The following is a 22,577-nucleotide window of genomic DNA, read 5'->3' as shown; positions in this document are numbered from 1 at the left end:
TAAAGATGCCACCAAAAAACTACTAGAGCTAATCAATGAATTTGGTAAAGTTGCATGATACAAAATTAATGCACAGAAATCTCTTTCATTCCTATACACTAATGATGAAAAATCTAAAAGAGAAATTAAGGAAACCCTCCCATTTACCATTTCAACAAAAAGAATAAAATACCTAGGAATAAACCTACCTAGGGAGACAAAAGACCTGTATGCAGAAAGCTATAAGACACTGATGAAAGAAATTAAATACGATACAAACAGATGGAGAGATATACCATGTTCTTGGATTGGAAGAATCAACATTGTGAAAATGACTACCAGAGCAATCTACAGATTCAATGCAATCCCTATCAGATGATCACTGGCATTTTTCACAGAACTAGAACAAAAAAATTTCACAATTTGTATGGAAACATGAAAGACCCCGAATAGCCAAAGCAATCTTGAGAAAGAAAAACAGAGCTGGAGGAATCAGGCTCCCTGACTTCAGACTATACTACAAAGCTACAGTAATCAAGACAATATGGTACTGGCATAAAAACAAAAATATAGATCAATGGAACAGGATAGAAAGCCCAGAGATAAACCCACACACCTATGGTCAACTAATCTATGATAAAGGAGGTAAGGATATACACTGGAGAAAAGACAGTCTCTTCAATAAGTGGTGCTGGGAAAACTGGACAACTACACGTAAAAGAATGAAATTAGAACACTCCCTAACACCATACACAACAATAAGCACAAAATGGATTAGAGACCTAAATGTAAGACTGGAGACTATAAAACTCTAAGAGGAAAACATAGGAAGAACACACTTTGACATAAATCACAGCAAGATCTTTTTTGATCCACCTCCTAGAGTAATGGAAATAAAAACAAAAATAAACAAATGGGACTTAATGAAACTTAAAAGCTTTTGCACAGCAAAGGAAACCATAAACAAGACGAAAAGACAACCCTCAGAATGGGAGAAGATATTTGCAAACAAATCAACGGACAAAGGATTAATCTCCAAAATATATAAACAGCTCATGCAACTCAATATTAAAAAAATAAACAACCCAATCAAAAAATGGGCACAAGACCTAAATAGACATTTCTCCAAAGAAGACATACAGAGGTCAGGAAGCACTAGAAAACCAGCTCAACATCACTAATTATTAGAGAAATGGAAATCAAAACTACAATGAGGTATCACCTCACACCAGTTAGAATGGGCATCATCAGAAAATCTAGAAACAACAAGTGCTGGAGAGGGTGTGGAGAAAAGGGAACCCTCTTGCACTGTTGGTGGGAATGTACATTGTTACAGCCAGTATGGAGAACAGTATAGAGGTTCCTTAAAAAACTAAAAATGGAATTACCATATGACCCAGCAATCCCACTACTGGGCGTATACCTAGAGAAAACCATAATTGAAAAATTCACATGCACCCCAATGTTCACTGCAGCACTATTTACAATAGCCAGGACATGGAAGCAACCTAAATGCCCACTGACAGATGAATGGATAAAGAAGATGTGGCACATATATACAATGGAATATTACTCAGCCATAAAAAGGAATGAAATTGGGTCATTTGTAGAGATGTGGATGGATCTAGAGACTGTCATACAGAGTGAAGTAAGTCAGAAAGAGAAAAATAAATACCGTATATTAACGCATATATGTGGAACCTAGAAAAATGGTACAGATGAACCCGTTTGCAGGGCATAAATAGAGACACAGATGTAGAGAACAAACGTATGGACACCAAGGGGGGAAAGTGGTGGGGTGGTGGAGGTGGTGGTGGGATGAATTGGGAGATTGGGATTGACAATATATACACTTATATGTATAGAATGGATAACTTATAAGGACCTACTGTATAAAAATAAATAAATAAAATAAAATTTAAAAATTAAAAAAATAATATATAAATAGTGTTTATTGATACTTAAAAAAAGGGGGAATAATGAAGGGGTGGAATTGAGAAAATGCAGTTTTATTTTATAATTTTTATTATTTCCAGATGACATTTCATCTTGCTTTGCATGTCCCACTTTTATAAATGCATTGTACAGAATAGATAAGGTTTCAGTCACCTTTGTAAAATATTATTATGCATTATATTGCCCTTTGGACTTCAGAAATCACTTGGAAATCCAAAAAAAAAAAAAAAAACAATTTGTCCAGTCACAAAACTGCATACCCTTATATTAACTAGTCATTAATTTTATAGATAAACTCATTTTTGAAATTTATTTCTTTACCCAAGCTTCTGGTGTTGATTGGGTGATGGATAAGAGAAGTGCATGGAGTTGTTGCCTTTAGAATGTAGACCTTCTCATTAGATGCTTGCTGACTCTCAAGGCCAGCTGCATTATGACCGGAACAGCAGCTAAAGCTGGCTGTAGCTTAACCTAATCTGATACAGACACATCACACCATCCACGCTGTAGTAATCAGATGATTTCTTTCTCTTTATGGAACCCTAAGGCTCTTCTTTCTATCATACTTCTGTCTGCTGCAGGGATATGAGCTGGCCTTAGTGTATTCCCACTGTTGATAAGAAATGCTTTCCCTTCCTTCCCACTTCCTCTACCCCCATCTCTTCTTTCCTCCCAGCTCCACTCTGAGTGAAGCCAGTTGTTTCCTGCCTCAAGGCCTTTGCCCTTCCTCTTCTTTCTTCTTGGAGTGCTTTTCCCTTGGCTTTCAATTGCCTAGCTCCTGCTCATCCTTTAGTTCTGAATTTGAATGTCAGAGAATTTAAGGTAGAGGACCTTTCCAGTGTACCCCATCCAATTCAGCTGGCCCTTTTCCCCAGTTACTTGTTATAACATCAGCCAGAATATTTTCTGCATATATCATCTTTCTCATCTGTTTCGATTTGCTTGTTATTTATTGTCTTGTTAATAGTCTGTTGCTTTAATTGTTTCTTATTCATTGTCTTATTTTAAGGGCCAAGAGGTTGGGTACCACGTCTACCTTGTTTACCACTGTCTCCTTGGTAACTAGAGGAATAGTTGCCCCTAGTAGGTGTTCATTAAATATTTGCTGAAAGAACATATATGGTCTCACCCACTGGGCAGGAGAGACGGACCACTAAACACTTTTGCTCATAGCAGCCAGGTTTTCCTGTTAATTCATTTCAGGTTACCAAGGGCATTTTGGGGTCTTCAAAAAACAAATATTCTTTTCCATATCACTAGAGCTTTCTTCCTTCATGCCCAATAAACTCCCTTCACTTCCTGTCTGTGAGACTAGGATTGCTCAGTTTATCACTCTATGGCTTGTATAGGTGTTTTCCCACCACTCATCTAAGTTTTTGTGCCAGTTAAAGATTATTGACTCTGAGCTCCAAATTCATCCTTTTTGCCTGCTCTGTGAAAATAGATCTTGGCTTCTCCAGCATTGTTCCTTTACCAACTGACCAAGTGTCAACTTGTCAAGAGAGGACACCGGAGAGACATTGCAGGAGGAAAAGGTTTTGCTTCCTGGCTCCTCGTTTGCTAGGCACAGATTCAGCAGAGCCTAGTAACCTTGTAGAATGTCTGTTTCCCAAGGCTGCAGACAGGAGGCACTGAATAAATGTAGTAGAATAGCACTGGGTTCCTCATCTTAAGTTCTAAAATGAGAATTCAACATCTCAATAGAACTGTCTTGTCTGCAAGGCCTGGTGCCAAATCATTTGCTAACAAAGTTTCTTCTAACTTAATGAAATCTATTGACAGTGTGGCAGAGAATATGTACTCCTGGTTCCTTCCAAAAGTGCCCAATTTGTAAAGAGCTCTGAAAAGCACAAATCATTAAAACCAATCTATTAAGAGGTGCTATGCCAGAAGATGTCCAATAGACACTACAAAAGAATATGAGATAAATCAAAGCTAAAGCCCTTCATCTAAAGTGGAACAGCTATAAGTAACACAGCAAGCGCAAAGTGACATACTGCATCCGTGAACAGATGAATGGATAAACAAAATGTGGCATATACACAAATGGAACCTTGAGGACCCTACACTAAGTGAAATAAGCCAGATACAAAAGGGCATAATAGTATAATTCTAGTTATACGAGGCATAAAGTCAAATGCACAAAGACAAAAAGTAGAATGATGGTTGCCAGAGGCTGGGAGGACAGAAAATGGGGAGTTATTGTTTAATGGGTATAGAGTTTCAGTTCAGGAGGATGAAAAAGTCCTGGAGATTAAAATAGTAAATTTTATGTTGTGTACATCTTCATGAAATAAAAAAAATTTAAAGTGAATTCCAAAATGAAAACCTAAAAGGTCATCTTGTCCTGATACCTTCTACTTCCAACAACACACACACACACTCACTTCACCCTGATTTTGTGAATATCATACTTTTTCCTCTGGAAGAAGGCACAAAATAGCTCCATAACTGTGGGAAGCAGTCAGCCATGAGAGCAGGCTGCGGACGTGCCAGGCATGCCGCCGCTGCTCGAAGGGACTGTCCCTACTTGTCCCCCTCCTTGTTCCATCCCATGGGAGATAAATCACCAGGGCCCAGAGATCAGAGAGAATGTAAAATGAGACAAGCAAAGCTGTCTCCCCCCTGGACATCTAAAGACCAAGTGGTCAGATGTGCAGGTTATTTTTGATGATTCTGGGTTTATGAGTTTTCTCCCAGGGAAGTTAACCTTGAGCCAAGACAGTCTTCAGATGATGTAAACCACCGTCTGGCAACCTTCCCTTTTCTAGTCTATATATTCTGCAACTGTAGCACAATAAAATTTGCCTTGCAACCATCAGTTGTCTTGGTCCTTCTGACCCCATTCGTCGGAGCTGTTTCAGTTCCTCACCCCTTCCCTTCTGGCTCTGGTCGGTTTGGTCTTCTTCGCCCGGCTGGTCCGCGGCAAGTGGTGCCCGAACAGGGATCTGAAGCATGAAGGCAATTAAAAGAAAAAGAAAGTGCAGGTAAGAGAACCTTATGCAAAATAAGTGTGGCCACGAGTAAAAGTGAAACTAATAGTGGCATAAGGCAATAGTCAGAAGTAAGATAAGATGGGGCAAAAGGGCTCAAAGGAGCGTGAATTTTTTGCTCAGGTTTTATTTTCGATGCTTAAAACTCGGGGTAATAAAATTTCTACCTCACAGCTGACTGAGTTTTTACAGCATATTTATGATGTATCTCCCTGGTTTCCTGATGGCGGCTCTGTTGACATAGAAATCTGGCAGAAAGTTGGAGAAGATTTAAAAAATTATTACGAGCCTCGAGGGCCTGGTCATACTCCTGTTGTTACATTTAGTTTGTGGAATCTGATAAAAATATGTTTAGATTCTTCTCATGATAGTGTTGATTTGAATGTAAGGTCAGAAAACAAAAGCCTTCTTCAGAAGATAAAACTGCCTTAATGGCTTCTGCACCGCCCCTCCCTAAATCTAGGGAACTTATTAATTTTAACATATCAGATGAAGAGGAACATTTCGATTTAACAGATGAGGCTTTTAACACGAAAGACAGAAATATCCTGAGGATGATTTTCTAATGGCTGTGATAGATAAGTCAGTGAAAAAGCTGCAGGTTAATAAGGACTGTCTTCCTCAAAAATCTACATCTGTAAAGATGCTCAGTCCCTTGCAGCGCGCTGTACAAGGAGCAATAAAACGAGGAGAAGATCCTATTTTCTGTTGTCCCGTCATAGAAAGACCTGATCCCAATAATCCGCAACAGGCTATTAGGGAGCATCGGGCTCTTCCTTTTAAAGTTTTGAAAGATTGAAAATCTGCCTGTGCTCGATATGGGCCCACTGCTCCTTGTACTACTGCTATGGTTGACGGGAGAAGCTATTGCAGGAGAAGCTCTTCCCCCCGCTGATTGGAAGCCCATTGCACGAGCTTGTTTAGATGGTGGAGATGATTTAATATGGAAGTCTGATTTTTATAAACGGGCTGCTGAACAAGCAGAAAAGAATGCTGCCCATAATATTCCTGTAGATTATCACATGTTGGTGGGTGAAGGACCGTATATATCGTTTCAAGATCAGTTGTCTTATCCGTTTGTTGCTTATCCTCAAATAAATCATCTGGCGTTGCAAGCCTGGAGGAAATTACCTTCTGCACATAAAACTGAAGATCTTTCAAAAATTAGACAGGGACCTGATGAACCATATGCTGATATTGTAGATAGATTGTTACAGGCGGTGGGGAGACTCACTGGGGATGGACCCACTGGTACAATTGTAGTTAAGCAGCTTGCTTTTGCAAACGCTAATAATGCATGTCAGGCTGCGATTCGACCTTGGAGAAAACGGGGAACATTGAGGATTATATTCACCTTTGTGCAGACATTGGGCCCACTTATATACAGGGTGCTGCTGTGGCTGCAGCATTAACTAAAGTGGGGTTCAAAAACAATCAAAAAAAAACAAAGACTTGTTTTAAATGCGGGAAGGCAGGTCGTTTTGCTAGAGAATGTAGATCTTTTCATTCTAACCCTAGCCCTTCCTTCCCCGTTCAAAAACCTCCAGATGGTCGGGAAATCCCTGGTTTATGCCCTAAATGCAATAGGGGAAAACATTGGGCATGAGATTGTCGCTCGCTGATCCACAAGGATGGGACACCACTGTCGGGAAACTCCTCCCGGGCCCTTCCCGGGCCCTAACAAACAATAGGGGCGATGTCTGTGTATCCTCCTCAAATGATCAATCAGACATTAACCAAAAACAAAAACATACAATATCCTCGCTCTCCAGAGCAACACCAGGAAGCGCAGGACTGGAGCTCAGTACCTCCGCCCGATAGGTATTAACTCCTGAAATGGGTCCTCAGGCCCTCTCTACGGGCATCTGTGGACCTTTACCCAAGGGTTTGATGGGACTATTATTGGGAAGAAGTAGTGTCACCATGAAAGGTTTAACTATTACGCCAGGAGTCATAGATTCTGACTACGAAGGAGAAATAAAAGTCATGGCACAAACTATTAACAATATAATAACTATTTCTCCTGGTGATAAAATTGCACAATTGCTACTTTTGCTCTTTGTACCTCATGGACAAATTTTACAACATCAAAAGAGAGAAACAAAGACTTTTGGATCATCTAATGCTGCCTACTGGATTCAGAAGATAGGGAAAGAATGTCCAGAAATGAAATGAACCATTAATGGAAAGGTTTTTTCAGGTTTGTTAGACACTGGAGCTGATGTCTCTGTTATGACGCATATACACTGGCCTAAACATTGGCCCATTAGTCCTAGTATTACAGAACTTCAAGGAATAGGACAAAGTTCTTCTCCTATGCAAAGTAGTCAGTTATTATTATGGCAAGATAGTGAGAGCCATTCAGGATACTTCCAGCCTTATGTTTTGCCTGGGCTGCCTTTAAACCTCTGGGGATGAGATATATTAAAAGAAATGGGAGTATTGCTTTATAGTCCAAATTCTCAAGTCTCTAATATGATGTTGGATCAAGGATTTCTTCCCACAAAAGGGCTGGGAACAAATCAACAAGGAACTGTCTATCCTATTGATGTGAAAATAAAAAATGATAGACAAGGTTTGGGTTTTTGTTAGGGGCCTTGGATTCTCCTCCACTCACTGCTGATCCAATTCCTTGGCTGACTGATGACCCTGTATGGGTGGACCAATGGCCCCTCACAAAGGAGAAATTAGAAACTGCAGAACAATTAGTACTGGAACAATTACAATTAGGGCATTTGGAAATTTCCAATAGCCCTTGGAATACTCCTATTTTTATTATCAAGAAAAAAAATCTGGAAAATATAGGTTAGGATCTAAGAGCTGTTAATAAAACTATGCTAATAATGGGAGCTCTTCAACCAGGCCTACCCTCTCCAACAGCCATACCACACAATTATCATCTTTTAGTTATAGATTTAAAAGATTGTTTTTTCACTATTCCTTTGTTTCCTGAAGATAGAAAACATTTTGCTTTTAGCTTGCCTTCCTTAAATTTTAAGGAACCCATGAGGAGATTTCAATGGAAAGTATTGCCTCAGGGCATGGCAAATAGTCCTACGTTATGCCAAAAATGTGTGGCTCAGGCCTTGACTCCTGTGAGAAAAAGGTTTCCAACGTTATAGCTCATACATTATATGGGTGATATACTTTTAGCCACTGATAATATTTCTTTATTAGAGACTGCTTTTCAACTTTTACAACAGTCCTTACAATCATTTGGCCTGGTCATTGCCTCAGAAAAAATTCAAAGACAATCTCCATTTTTATATTTGGGTAAATATATAGATAACACTACTATTAGGCCTCAAAAACTGCAAATTCGAGTTGATAATTTAAAAACATTAAATGATTTTCAAAAATTACTTGGAGATATTAATTGGCTAAGGCCTTCCTTAAAACTTACTACTGCTCAGTTACAGCCTCTGTTGGATATTCTTAAAGGCAATTCAGACCCTTCATCATTATGCTGCATGACTCCAGAGGGTTTCCAAGCATTGCAAATAGTTAATAGAGCTATCAGCTCTGTGCAGTTAACTCGAATACATACTCACCTGCCAATTTCTTTAATTGTTTGTCCAACACCTCATGTACCTACAGCTGTTTTATGGCAAACTGCTGGGATTATTGAATGGATTCATATGAAAACTACACCCTCTAAAGTTATTAACCCTTCTTATGAACTTATTAGTAATTTAATAATGCAAGGTAGAACTAGATGCTTACAACTTATAGGAATATAACCTTCTCAAATTATTATCCCGTATTCAGTTAGTCAACAAAATTGGCTTTTTCAACATAGTAATGAATGGGGACTTGCTCTTGCAGGATTTCCAGGAAACCTAAAATGTCATTATGCTGCTGATAAGATAATTCAATTTATTAAAAATAATCTTTACATTTTTCCTTCTATAATCCAACAACACCCTATTCCACATGTACCTTTGGTTTTTACAGACGGGTCCTCCTCAGGAATGGCTATTGTACTCATGGATGACGGGACAAAATTGATTGAACAAACTTCATTGACTTCAGCTCAGCGTGTTGAACTACATGCTGTTATTATGGCTTTTAGCATTTTCCTTCTGTGTCTCTTAATCTGTTTTCTGATAGTAAATACCTTATTGATCTATTCTTTTGGAAACTGCTACCATAGGACATACTAATGACCCTGAATTATCACCCTCTTTTCGTTTGCTTCAACAGCTTATTCGTTCCCACGATGGTCCTGTCGCAGCCCTACATATCCGTGCTCATTCTAACTTGCCTGGTCCATTGACTAAACTTAATGCGACTGCAGATGTTTTAACTCGATCTAAACGTGATCTTTATCCCGTGCATTTTCCTCCCAAGAATAGAGTTGAAGTTACTCCTCCCCCTCAATCTCTTTTCCCTAAAGCAGGATATATCCCGATTTACCGTACTCCTTTCTGTTCATCATGCTGTCAAGAATGGCTAATGTATTGCATTCGCTACTTGCGTACTATAAATAAACATGGTTTATGTCCAGCACGCCCTTACGTTATGGTGAGTTATGATCAAACTCCTTTACAAGCAGCACAACACTCCCATGCTTTACATCATCAATCAGCTACCACCTTACGCAAACAATTTTCCCTTACTCGTGGAGCCGCCCGACAAATTGTTAAGCAATGCCCACAACGTCGACCTCACCTTCCCGCTCCACATTATGGTGTCAATCCTCGTGGATTATTACCTAGTCATTTATGGCCAATGGATGTTACTCACATCCCCTCTTTTGGGAAATTGCAATTTGTTCATGTCACTATTGACACTTATTCTGGCTTCTTTTGTGCTACCGCACAAACAGGAGAAGCTGCTAAACATGTTATCACTCATTCATTACACTGTTTTGTTTTCATGAACCTTCCCAAAATTATTAAAACAGATAATGGGCCCACTTACACTAGTGCTGCTTTCGCAACATTTTGTAATTCATTACAAATTACCCATATTACAGGCATTCCATATAACCCTCAAGGACAAGGTATTACAGAACGTGCAAATAGATATTTAAAGCTAACTATTGAAAAAATGAAAAAGGGGGAATTATATAGAACAACACCACATAACCTTATAAATCATGCTCTGTTTATTTTAAATTTTCTCACTGTTGACAAATTTGGCTGCTCTGCAGGGGAGAGGTTGGTGGCTGAGCCACGATTGGCCTCTCAATCTCCGGAGGTCCTCTGGAAAGATCCGTTAACCAGCACTTGGCGTGGTCCTGATCCTGTGTTGATTTCAGGACGTGGTCACGTGTGTATCTTTCCCAGGTCAGCTCCTGGACCTCACTGGCTTCCTGAGCACTTAGTCAAGCAAATAGATGGCTTGCCACAGCTCACAACTAGTTTAGAAGATGAAGAAGCTCTGCATCTCTCCCGAAAATTTGACAGTGTTGATTCAGAAAAAGAAGAAGAGGAGATCGCTTGCCAGGACGACTCAAAGGAGTGATGTTCCAACTTGGGGACAAATTAAACAACTGGTTTCATGAGCTCAAGGGTTAGTGAAACAACAGAATAATCCTGTTACACCTGTAACTTTATTTTTGGCTATGTTGGCAACCATTTCACATGTTCCCTCTGTTAATGCAGCAACTTACTGGGCCTATGTACCTGATCCTCCACTATTACAACCCATATCTTGGTCTGAAGCAGACTTTCCTGTTTTTTATAATGATACGATATTTGGGCCTCTTACTGGGAATATAAAACCGATCAATATATCTGTAAACTATACTAATTGGTTTAATTCGTATCCTGTTTGTTTAAGCCCACTGAATTATGAATCTGGTTGTATGAAAGTTATTGGCTTTGAACACGATGAAAAGTATGGGGGAAAAATTATGTCATATGTCTCTCAAGGCCAACCTACTGTTGTGCAATTCTCTGGTAGTAATATCACTCTTTCTTGCAAGGCCACTAAGACACAGGTGATTTAGCAAATAACATCTATTGGTACACAAATCATCAAATGTTACAAATTTCAGGAAAGATTACTTATGCTAGCCCCAACGATCCCACTAATCATTCTATTGTTATAAGCAATATCACTAAGAGCGATTCAGGAAACTATCTATGCATAAAATTGTCAGTAGAAGGGCAAGGATTGCTTGTCATTGGTCATAAAGTTACAATTGAAAATAAGGTAACTAGAAATCAGTTTCCCTCTTTTATTCCTAACATTTTTCCTGAATCTAATTTTGAACCTTGTAATTTTACATGGAATGATTCCCAAATTTGGTGTACAATTGATTCTAGAAAGGGTTCTTTACTTGTTTCTTCTGTTCCTGTTACTAATGAACATTTAATATTTCACAAAAATTGGAATTTATGGAAATTAGCTTTATCTTACTCCAACGAACCAGTAATAAGTTGTGTTGCACCTCCTTATGCTTTGTTAATTGGTTCTATCAACCTAACGAATTCCTCTAATGGAGGTTATGACATTAGCTGTACTAACTGTATTTTTAATAGCTGCATATTCCCTTCTGCAGAAACCCAATCTATATTAATACTAAAACAGCCTATGTACGTCATGGTACCTGTACACGTAAATGAACCTTGGTATAAAAATACCGGAGTACAGGCATGGGTGGAACTCTCTAAAGCCTTGCAGAGAAGGAGACGCTTTACTGGATGGCTAATAGTAGGTTGACTTGCCTGGGCTGCTCTGTCTGCTACCACGGCTGCTGCCGGTCTTGCTCTTTCACAGAGTATTAATGATGCTCACTTTGTTAATCAATTATCTCAAAATACCAGTCTTGCTTTATCTTTACAAAGTCACATAGATTTACAGATTAATAACAAGTTAGATGAATTTTAAAACGCAGTTTTGGGGATTGGAGATCAGATGGCAGCATTAAAATTGAGGATGCGTTTAGCTTGTCATGCAAAGTACACATGGATTTGTGTTACTCCTTATAAGTATAATGACTCTATTTGGGAATGGGAAAAAGTAAAAATGCATCTGCTGAGTGTTTGGTCAGATAATAATATTAGTCTTGATCTTAAGAAGTTAAATGCTGAAATTCAGGATATGCAAAATGCACATCTTGATGATATTTTGCCAGAAGATGTAATTCAAACTTTACTGGATCATTTAAAGTGGCTAAACCCTCAGTCTTCGATTACTGGAGGGTTGTCAGGATTTATTACCGTGGCCATAATTTGCCTATTATTGATAATAATCTTCCCATGTCTGTTTCGTATCCTCATGCAACAATATACTACTCTCGGCACTAAGCTTCATGGAATAATTTTGCAGCAAAAATTTAAAAATAAAAAATGGGGACCTGTGGGAAGCAGTCAGCCATGAGAGCAGGCTGCGGACACGCCAGGCATGCCGCCGCTGCTCGAAGGGACTGTCCCTACTTGTCCCCCTCCTTGTTCCATCCCATGGGAGATAAATCACCAGGGCCCAGAGATCAGAGAGAATGTAAAATGAGACAAGCAAAGCTGTCTCCCCCCTGGACATCTAAAGACCAAATGGTCAGATGTGCAGGTTATTTTTGATGATTCTAGGTTTATGGGTTTTCTCCCAGGGAAGTTAACCTTGAGCCGAGACAGTCTTCAGATAATGTAAACCACCGTCCGGCAACCTTCCCTTTTCTAGTCTATATATTCTGCAACTGTAGTGCAATAAAATTTGCCTTGCAACCATCAGTTGTCTTGGTCCGTCTGACCCCAGTCGTCGGTGCTGTTTCAGTTCCTCACCCCTTCCCTTCTGGCTCTGGTCGGTTTGGTCTTCTTCGTCCGTCTGGTCCGTGGCACCTAACATCAGTATTGTGCTGTTTTACCAATAGGTGAATTACTCACATGTTTAAGGCAGTGCTATCTAACAGCAATAGAATGCAAGGCACATGTGAAAATTTTAATACTTTAGAGACCACGTTAAAAGGTAAAAACAAACAGGTAAAATTAATTTTAGTGTTATATATCATCTAATCCAATAAATCCAAAATATTATATCACTGCAGTGTGTAATCAATACAGAAAATTACTAGTGAGATATTTAATTTTTTTTCTTTTTTAACCATTCTAAGCCGTTGAAATCTGATTTATTTTACACTTCCCTCACATCTCATTTTGGACTAGGCATATGTGGCTAGTGGCTACCATGCTGAACAGTGCAGATGTAAGGGCTCCAGACAGAAACTTTTAAAAGTAAAGCACGTTTTAAAGAATTGGATATTTGATTTTTCTACAATGCAATGTAAAAGTTACCACATGGAAAATCGTATCTCATTTATTTTGTGATTTTTGAATTAGAACTGAAAATGGTGTGTGTTGATGATGTCATAGTTTAATCAGCAGTATCTTTTTTTTTTTTTCCTGGTGGCACATGATATAATGGTGCATCTTCTAATTCGTGACATTTCAGATTTTAAGAAACACAAATCTCAACCCTCACAGTCTCTGGCTTTTCCTCCATAAAACAGGGCAACAAGAGGACCTGTGGAATAGGGTTGTTATGAGCGTTAAATAAGATAATGTGTGTAAAATATTTAGCAGCTTCTAGGTGCTGCCTCTGTTTCTTAGCTCATGGCCCCTCCCATATTTAAAGCCTTTGCTCTGACCTCTGCTTCTGTCATCATATCTTCTCCAACTATGACTCTCCTTCCCTCTTTCATTTGAAACAACCCTTGTGATTACATCAGGCCCACTTGGAAAATAGAGGATAATCTCCCCATCTCAAGATCCTCAGATATGATCCTCAGATATGATCCATTATTCATATCTGCAAAGTCTCATATAAGTCACACATTTATAGGTTCCAGTGAATAGGATGTGGATATCTTGGGGGACATCATTCTGTCTCCCACATTTGGAAAGGGTAAGGTTTTGCTTTAACCCTGATCTCTATACTCTCTCTATGCAATAGAAAAAAACCTCACTGTGCTAAAGAAACTATTCTTATCAATTCGAGGTAGGTGGCAGCAAATGTAGACCCAGTTGGAAGATGCCAGAGCAGCTGTAAATATGAAGAGAGAATGATCAGATGTGTGGCTGCAAATTGAGGTGAACTCTGTCTTCCCACATAGAGATGTCCCTGCTTCTTCTCACTTACTTTCCCAATTTGGAAATAGCTGTCCCCACCTTTCTCTTTGCATAAAGAGCCTGGACGGTTACTCTAAATGCTTTTAGACCAGTGGTTCTCAGCCTTGGCTGTATATTGGAATCACCTGGGATGAGGGTGGAGGGCTTTTCAAAACTATCAATGACCTTAAATGAAATCAAGATATGTGAGGTTGGGGCCCAGGCACTACTATTTTAAAATATCCCCGGATGATTCTAAGGTATTACTCTCTAATGGTCTCTAATGGGAGTCTCTGGTGTAAAGGAAGTAACTGAATTGCTCTTCCACAGACTCACAGAATGTTCTTTCCCTTTTTCTTCTCTTTACTAAATGATCTTTCACTTTGGTCTGAGTACCTCTAGAATCACGGGCCTTGAAGGTTTAAGAATTTTAGTGTTGGGGGCTTCCCTGGTGGCGCAGTGGTTGAGAATCCGCCTGCAGATGCAGGGGACATGGGTTCGTGCCCCTGTCCGGGAAGATCCCACATGCCGCGGAGCGGCTGGGCCCGTGAGCCATGGCCGCTGAGCCTGCGCGTCCGGAGCCTGTGCTCCGCAACGGGAGAGACCACAACAGTGAGAGGCCCGTGAACCGCAAAAAAAAAAAAAAAAAAAAAAAAAAAAGAATTTTAGTGTTGGATGAGATCATTGAAACGAGGTGACTACTGATTGACCCATGAGCTGGACCTGGGCAATCAGAGGCTCCTCGTCCCTCCCCTGTCCTTGGAATGTGTATTTCATCTGCTCCCCCGCCCCCCACTCCCAAACTAGAAGATGCCTCAAGGACATAGTCTTGAAAATGCAAGGTGTTGTTGAGACCATCTGGATGGCATACACGACTGAACCCCTGCTAAAGCCGCTACATAAACTTTAAGATTCTGGAGGGCGGGTGCGGAGATCTACTCATCTCGTGACCACCCAAGACAAGCCTCATATGTAAATTTCTTGCTTATTAAACTGCCATTTACCAATCTGGAGTGATTCGCCTCTTCGGTCTCTCCTTGCCCTTTGCATACGGGGACGCGCAGGATTATCAGAGAAATTCTCCCTCCAATCTTGTCAATATCTAACCATTGAAGACAAATCCGCTTTGGAACTCTTTCCTGCAAACCAAATGTAAGTGAATCATTAATAACATTTCTTAAACAATTAGTAATCAAGTAAGCTGCTGTTAAGATTTTCCCTCCTGGGAGAATTTTCTTTCTGTGTTCAAAGGATTAGTGGCACTCTACCCTCTCCCCGGGCAGTTTAGATCAGTTTATTTAAAAGCCTGGGGAGTATTTGAATAACCATTTCTCATCTTCCCTCAGAAAGCCCTTCCTCCTCTATCTCTGAGGGTAGAGATCCTATCTCTCTTAAAGCTTATATCAAATGACACCTCCCCATCCTTCCTTCCTGCTCTAGATATAACGATCTCCTTTGAGCCTCCTTGACACTCTGTATCCTTTTTTTTTTTTGGGGGGGGGGGTTCGCGGGGCTCTCACTGTCGTGGCCTCTCCCATTGCGGAGCACAGGCTGTGGACGCACAGGCTCAGTGGCCATGGTTCACCGGCCCAGCCGCTCCGCAGCATGTGGGATCTTCCCGGACCGGGGCACGAACCCGTGTCCCCTGCATCGGCAGGCGGACGCTCAACCACTGCGCCACCAGGGAAGCCCAACGCTCTGTATCCTCTTAATGGTACTCGCCTCACTTTGCTTTGCCTTACAGTTACTAAGTACTTTTTATTAGTTGCTAGTAGATTATAAACTCTTTCAAGGTAGAAATTATATAATCAAATACACAATTCTGCTGTGCCTATTTTTCCTAGCACAGTAGTGTAGGTAGGAAGGACATGAAAATTTGTTGACTTGACATTTTTTCTTGTAAGATTGGTCAGTGGTGATCTTCCTAACAGGACAGAACCCTGGGGAGAGGGTAGGTTTCTCATTACATAGGAAGTCACGGGTACACTGGGCTCCATGCTTTTGTTGACTTGTCAATTTCCTAGACCAGAGATGCTCAGACCCTGCCTGGAGAAGCAGGTGGACCTTTTAGCACCTTATCTCAAGTTTACCTCTTATTTATTTCCAGACTGAAGCACTGACTGTGAACTGTACAGAGTTTACAGTGTCATGTGGTTTTGTTTAAAGTTGACTGCAAATGTCGTTCCAGGTTAAACTGGCCTGGAAGGTTGAGAATCTCCTAACCACCTACATTTGCAGCAGGAAAATTCTAGCAAAAGGAGGGATCAGTAGACAGGAAATCCATTCCCCTTTTCATTAGACCCTCTTGGACGTTTCTCTCTGCCAAGCTGCCCCAGCCTTCACCTCCATCCCAGCTCACCACCCCCTGAATTGTAACTTTTAGTAGCTGCTGAAAGTCACTGCCTTTGCTCATTTCACTCCTCTGCGAATTAGTTCAGTGGGGCTGAGGAAAGCCTCAGGCTAGATCCAGTCTTCACCAACCTGCCAACAAATGTCCCAGAAGAAAAGTAAATTCTGGGCTCCAAGCCGGGGTCAGTCTCCCACAGACTGATGGCAAATAGTAGGCAACTGTACGTTAGGGCAGCTTTGCTAGCTGAGAGCCTTTAGGACAGCAGCAGGGAAGTCTTCTACCTTCCCGAGCAAGTGGAGGGAGCATCACCTGCCCATTCGTGGTTCCTGCAACAGAGCTGGTGGCTCTTGAGCTCAGGGACCATAGAGCCCTCAGTTTCAAACTCACTGAACTCCCAGAGGAAGAAACTAACGTTGTGCTTTCAAGTTGGCACGCACACACAGGGGGCGAATGACCATGGTGTAAAGGCAAGGATTTCAAAAGATCTGATGCAGTTCTAACTGGTGAGTATATATGGAGGGTGGGAGAAAGACCCACCAGGAACAATTCAACTGGGCTTTGCAAGAGAGCAATCTGCAGGGGACAATGGCACCCCTGGACAGGGCTGGGTTCCCTCCAGGTCCAGTTATTTTATACTAAAACCTGTAACCTGGGAGTGGTGTGGCCATGTGTGAGAACTAAAGCTTTCACTTGGGCTCCTCAAGGGGTATTTCAGGCAAAGCTGCTCTTGGTAGAGTCATTATCCTAATGATTACTTAGAATAATGACTAATAATGACTAAGGAACAGCGTCCCTGTTCCTCCCTCCATACAACACCCTCACCCACCTTCAGGTGACAACAGCCTTAATATTTCTTTCAGCTCCTCCCCTCCCCCTATAAAGCTCAGTTCTTCCACTTTGTATTTATACTAAGGTATGAATGGCCCTCAATGCCTTGATAAAGCATTTTTCCAAGGCATTTTTTTATTTTAATGGGAATCATTAAACGAGAGGGATAATTCAGCTCCAAAGGAAAATTTCAGACCGTGTAAGGAATGATACTGGATCTCTAGAGTAACTTTAAACTGACTATAGAGGAGAGAGGAAAATAAGTAATGGGAAAGTAACTGATTACACTCACTGATTCAACAGTTCTAGCACTTGGCAGATTAATATTATATTTGAAGATGACTTCAAGGGTCTTGATCACTCTTTCTTACTTGCCTTTCGTGTTTCCTGGGGGAATCCAGAGGTGGCCTGTGAGCCCTGGCTCTACCATTTACTATCTGGATAATCTCAGGCAGTTCACCAAACTGTGAAATGGAGAACATAGGAAGTATCTAATGCTGTATCTGTAGTTCAGTTGATGATCAATACCTGTGGTTACTGATAGTTCTGAGCCCCCATTAAGTCAGTGTTTATCGTTCAGAAAACTTGAGAGTTACATCTAAACTTGATCGGCCACACAGTTGAGTCCTTTTTTTTTTCGCGGTACGCGGGCCTCTCACTGTTGTGGCCTCTCCCGCTGCGGAGCACAGGCTCCGGACACGCAGGCTCAGCGGCCATGGCCCACGGGCCTAGCCGCTCCGCGGCATGTGGGATCCTCCCGGACCGGGGCACGAACCCATGTCCCCTGCATCGGCAGGCGGACTCTCAACCACTGCACCACCAGGGAAGCCCACAGTTGAGTCTTTGAGAGCATGCTTTATTGCTTATTTCTTCAACTGTTCCCACTTCCTTCTCCACATCCCAGTGCACTGATTGTGCAGTGCCTGGCACATAGTAGGAACTCAGTAAATGTTTGTTGAACTAGAACTTGAAACCAAACTTCTTGTTTCAATTAATTTTTATTGGAGTATACTTGCTTTACAATGTTGTGTTAGTTTCTGCTGTACAGCAAAGTGAATCAGTTATACATATACATGTATCCCCTCTTTTTTGGATTTCCTTCCCATTTAGGTCACCACAGGGCACTGAGTAGAGTTCCCTGTGCTATACAGTAGGTTCTCATTAGTTATCTATTTTATACATAGCAGTGTATATACGTCAATCCCAATCTAAACCAAACTTCTTAACTCATTCTTAGAGTTAATAGAAACACTGTTTCTTCTCAAGAAGGATTATAGAAGCACCACCCTCTGAAAACTCCTCATGATGAAAAGTGAACTCCTCATGATGAAAAGTGATGGAAGCAATTTGAGGCTTCCAGAGGGATTCCCTGGGGGAGAGGAAAGGCCAGGAAAGGGCTAAGATCACTGGGAGAGCTGAAGCCTGACAGGCTTGCAGAAGGTTAGGAGGAGGGTTGTTTCTCACTCATGCAAAGACCTGAATGGACTAGTTCGTAAAACCAAAGAATGTCAGCACAATGGTCTCGGAGGCACTCAGAAATCAGGCCCAGAGAGGGTATGGTGACTTGTAGGAAGTCAGCTACATAACAAAAAGGCTGGGACTAGGTTCCAAGTCTTGCTTCCTTAATCGATGCTTCTTTCAAGACAACACTGGGGTTTGCAAAAAGATATTATAAAGTGCATTAAAAAAAAAAGACATTTTTAATGTTATGTTTGGAACAGGAGAGACGAAAGGGGTAGGCTACTCCTTAGGGCATGGGGTGTAATGTTAAAAGGTAAGAATCCTGTTCCACAGCAGCCTTCTCTATCAAGGAAGTTGATACTTAGCATGCTAAAAAAAGATAGTCCAAAATAGTTAACAGGTAATCAGATTTTAAGATAGGTGAGAAGATATGAGGAAAGTGCTTCAAGCCTTCAGACCCAAAGACATTCCATTTCAGAACACTGAAAAAAGAAAACAAAAAACTTAGCAGCTGCTGTAAGTTTCCTGGGGGAGAGTATAATTCGCCACTTTAAAGCAAGGGTTAACTAGCTGCCTGGGGTCAACAACCGCTACAAGGCCAAAGGAGACTTCACACTCAAGCCTCTCTCCATCCAAAGTTCAGCAGTTTCTCTTCTACCAGGTGTCTCTGGTCATTAAATGGGCCAGTTAATTCCTCCACAGAATCAGGGTTTTGAATGATTGCAGCAGACTGAAAGGAAGCATCTACACCAACAAATGAAATGTTATAGGGCAAGTGGTTAAGTCCTACATGGTTTTTAATATGGTTTTATCAGTATTGTTTTTAATCTGTACAAACACAAAACAGAGAAGATATAGGATAAAAATAATTCATGTCCCCAAAGGTTAAGCATCTCAGTTGACTCCAAGCTCATATCTTTGTGTGATACAGTTGCCAAAATGGCTAATGAAATCTTAGGCGGCATTAATAAAGTGATACCGTTTAAACTAAAAGGAGAATAGGGCTACCGTACTGTGCCAGTCAGACCTCATCTGTAGTATTCTGTTCAGCTTGGTCGGTGCCAGGGAGGGGTAAATAAGATAATACAAGATCTAGAAGCCATGTCATGTGACAGCTTAGAGGACTTGGGAATGTTCATTTGGAGAACAGAAGGCTGTTCATTTTAGTGACTAAAATAGAAAGGAGGCAGTCAATTTGCTGTGTTGCTATATAAGATTAACTGCTACATGAAGGCAAACTTTAATTTAAGAAAGGAAACTCGTGCTGTGGAATGCTCTGCATGTGCCCTCTGTTGTGCTAGGTGAGTTAATTATTTTGTTAAAATCTTTCAGAAACTGATGGACGGGCGGGGTTTGGGTGTGATAAGCTCCCAGTTGCTGGAAGTGGGATGTTCGGCTTAGCACTGCTCATTTAAAGCAGCAGTAACCTCTCTTCTGCTTCCCAGACTTTTGAGTGTCATCCAGGCCCTTCTGGAGCCAGCTTCCTACTTGGAGGCAGGCTCTCCGGGTGGCAGAAAAGGCTGCTGTGCTTCTCTAACATGGATTTCCAAGACAACTTTAAGGTTTCAAATCCCCAGTGAAACGCTGACTGCAAGTGAGGGGCTACCTAGTCGCAATCTTCCTAAGCCGGTATTTCCTAGCCAGTCTTGAATGTTGGGACGGACCCACATTTGTCTAGAACGTGTTGGTGGGAAGGGCTGGGTAGTGGAGGAGAGCCTAGGCCTTCCATTTGCTTATGAGGGACTGTGACCAGAGAAGGGAATGACTCAGGAAATAATACTCTGCGGATACATCTCTCGGCCAGTTGCAGGCGTTTTTCTTCGCATACACCTTTAGTTTAGAATCACCCAAATGCTGAGATCCTCCAGCCTAAGGCATGCCTCTGACAGTGAACAGTGGATCGGCCAGGATCTTGGCAGGAGCCAGAACTCAGCTCGGAGGATTCCAATGAAGAGAGTTTAATGAGGTGTGATCAGGGAATCAGCAAAGGAACCTCAAACGCACCAAGGGGCACACTCCACGTTCAAGGCCACATACTTGCTCTCTCCCTATTGGCTGTACTACCCCCCTGGTATCCATATGCCTCCTTCATCGCCTTCAGGTCTTGGTTATAACACTACCTTCTCAAGGGAGCATTGTAACTGTTGCTCATCGTCATTCCCGCCCTCCTCCCCCATCTAACGTTTCAATATATCCTAATATCATCTGATATTTTTATATTTTAATTATTTATTATCTGTATCTACCCACTACAAGTGCAGAGATTTTTGTCTGTTCCATTCATTGCTATAATCCCAGCACCTGGCATACTGCCTGGCCTAAGGAAGAGGTTCAGTGAATCTTTGTTGAATGAATGAATGAATACTAACTGTACTTATTAGAGCTCAAAGAATTGTCCAAGACCCATCTTTCTGCTTCAACTTGCTGATCACACTCCTGCCCTTTGGAGGGAAGCCTCTGAAATGCACTAGAGCTTCGATTTGGCCACAAGAGGGTGGTGTTGATCAGCTTTTCATTTTTTTAGGAGGCTTCTGAGAACCTTCACCCTTTCCTCCTTAGACCCCCCCCAAAAAACGTGGGATAGTGTCATGTCGGCAGCCAAAGCAAACATACAGTATGTCTCTTCCACCCTGACATTGCTGTGCAAGTGAAATTCGGTTAAAACCTTTGTCAGGAATGGTCTTGGAAGGAGAAAAGTCAGCAGAAGGCAAGAACCTCAGGAATGCACAGGAGGAAGGAGCTGCCAAACGAAGGTGCCTCCGCCATTGAGCTCTGGTACCTCCGCCATTGAGCTCTGGTACCCAGTAGACACCACCAGCTGGTCACACAGCCTCGTGTTTTGTGCCACATCCTCCTACCTCCCTTCCCTTTCTTTTTTCCCCCTTCCCTTTCTACTGCCAACGCCCAGTTGGCTGTACCGGCAAAAGAAAGAGCTCTCATAATACAGGTCAAGGCTCATGGTTCCAGCTGTTACCCTCCAGATGCCACAGAAGGGACTTACAAATTCTTCAAGGAATCTTTGTAAAGACACGGTTCTTGGGGCCGTGAGGGATGATACAGAACCAAGGGGTCAGAAGCCCTGCCGTCAAGACACACAGCAACAACCCTACAAGGCACAAGTGGGCGGGACAGTAAGGGAAGCCCAGAGAAGGTGCATTTGAATTACGATTTGAATTTATTATAGCACTTGAATTTTAGGGTAATTTTCTTCTCGATTGAGAATGAGTAACCATCCGAGAACATGTAAAAGGTCAGCTTTTCAGGATATCCCACTCCTGGAAGGCATAGCATAATATAAAATAAAAGAGCTTTAGGGAAGATAATGCGTTGTTATCTTCCCTAAAGGACTCACAGACCAAATTCACAGACCAACACAGTGAACTCTGATCAAACATATTTTTTATTTGAAAGAGAGACACTTTAGAGAAAACGCGAGGGACGAGAAAGAAATGAAGAGGTCGGATGTCAAAGCAGCAGCTCTGAGTCAAAGCTCCACTTCCTTCCTGGCCCATCCCCCAACTGGGGCCACAGCCATGCCCCCCTCTCCGCTTGGGTGCAGTGTGAAGCCCCCAGGTCACTCCAGACTAATGTGGTAGAACTTCTTCTACCTCTAGAGTGAGGAAGGGAAATAAGATGTCCCTCAGCCTCTTCAAGGTGTCTCTGCTCATTACCATGGGTAGAGCATCTACAAGGAGGTCTGGGTTTATGTACTGCAGGTAGAAAAGCACATAACCCAGCAGCCTAATGAAGATCATGACCATGAAGACAAGATACCTGAAATGCCTGCAAAGAGACATTCATCGTTAGCATGGGGGAAAAAGATAGCCCAGGATCCAGCCACATGAGGTCAACTTCACACTTATAAATGACTGATGAATTGCTTTCTTCAGGCCAACCTGATGGGGAAGTGGGGAATGGAGACACAAAGGGTGAGGGTAGGGGATAGGTTATAACAGA

This window comes from Tursiops truncatus, chromosome 2 (assembly GCF_011762595.2).
Source record: "Tursiops truncatus isolate mTurTru1 chromosome 2, mTurTru1.mat.Y, whole genome shotgun sequence".
Taxonomy (NCBI): Eukaryota; Metazoa; Chordata; class Mammalia; order Artiodactyla; family Delphinidae; genus Tursiops; species Tursiops truncatus.
The sequence above is the reverse complement of the archived record's forward strand: the minus strand, read 5'-3'. Positions refer to the sequence as shown.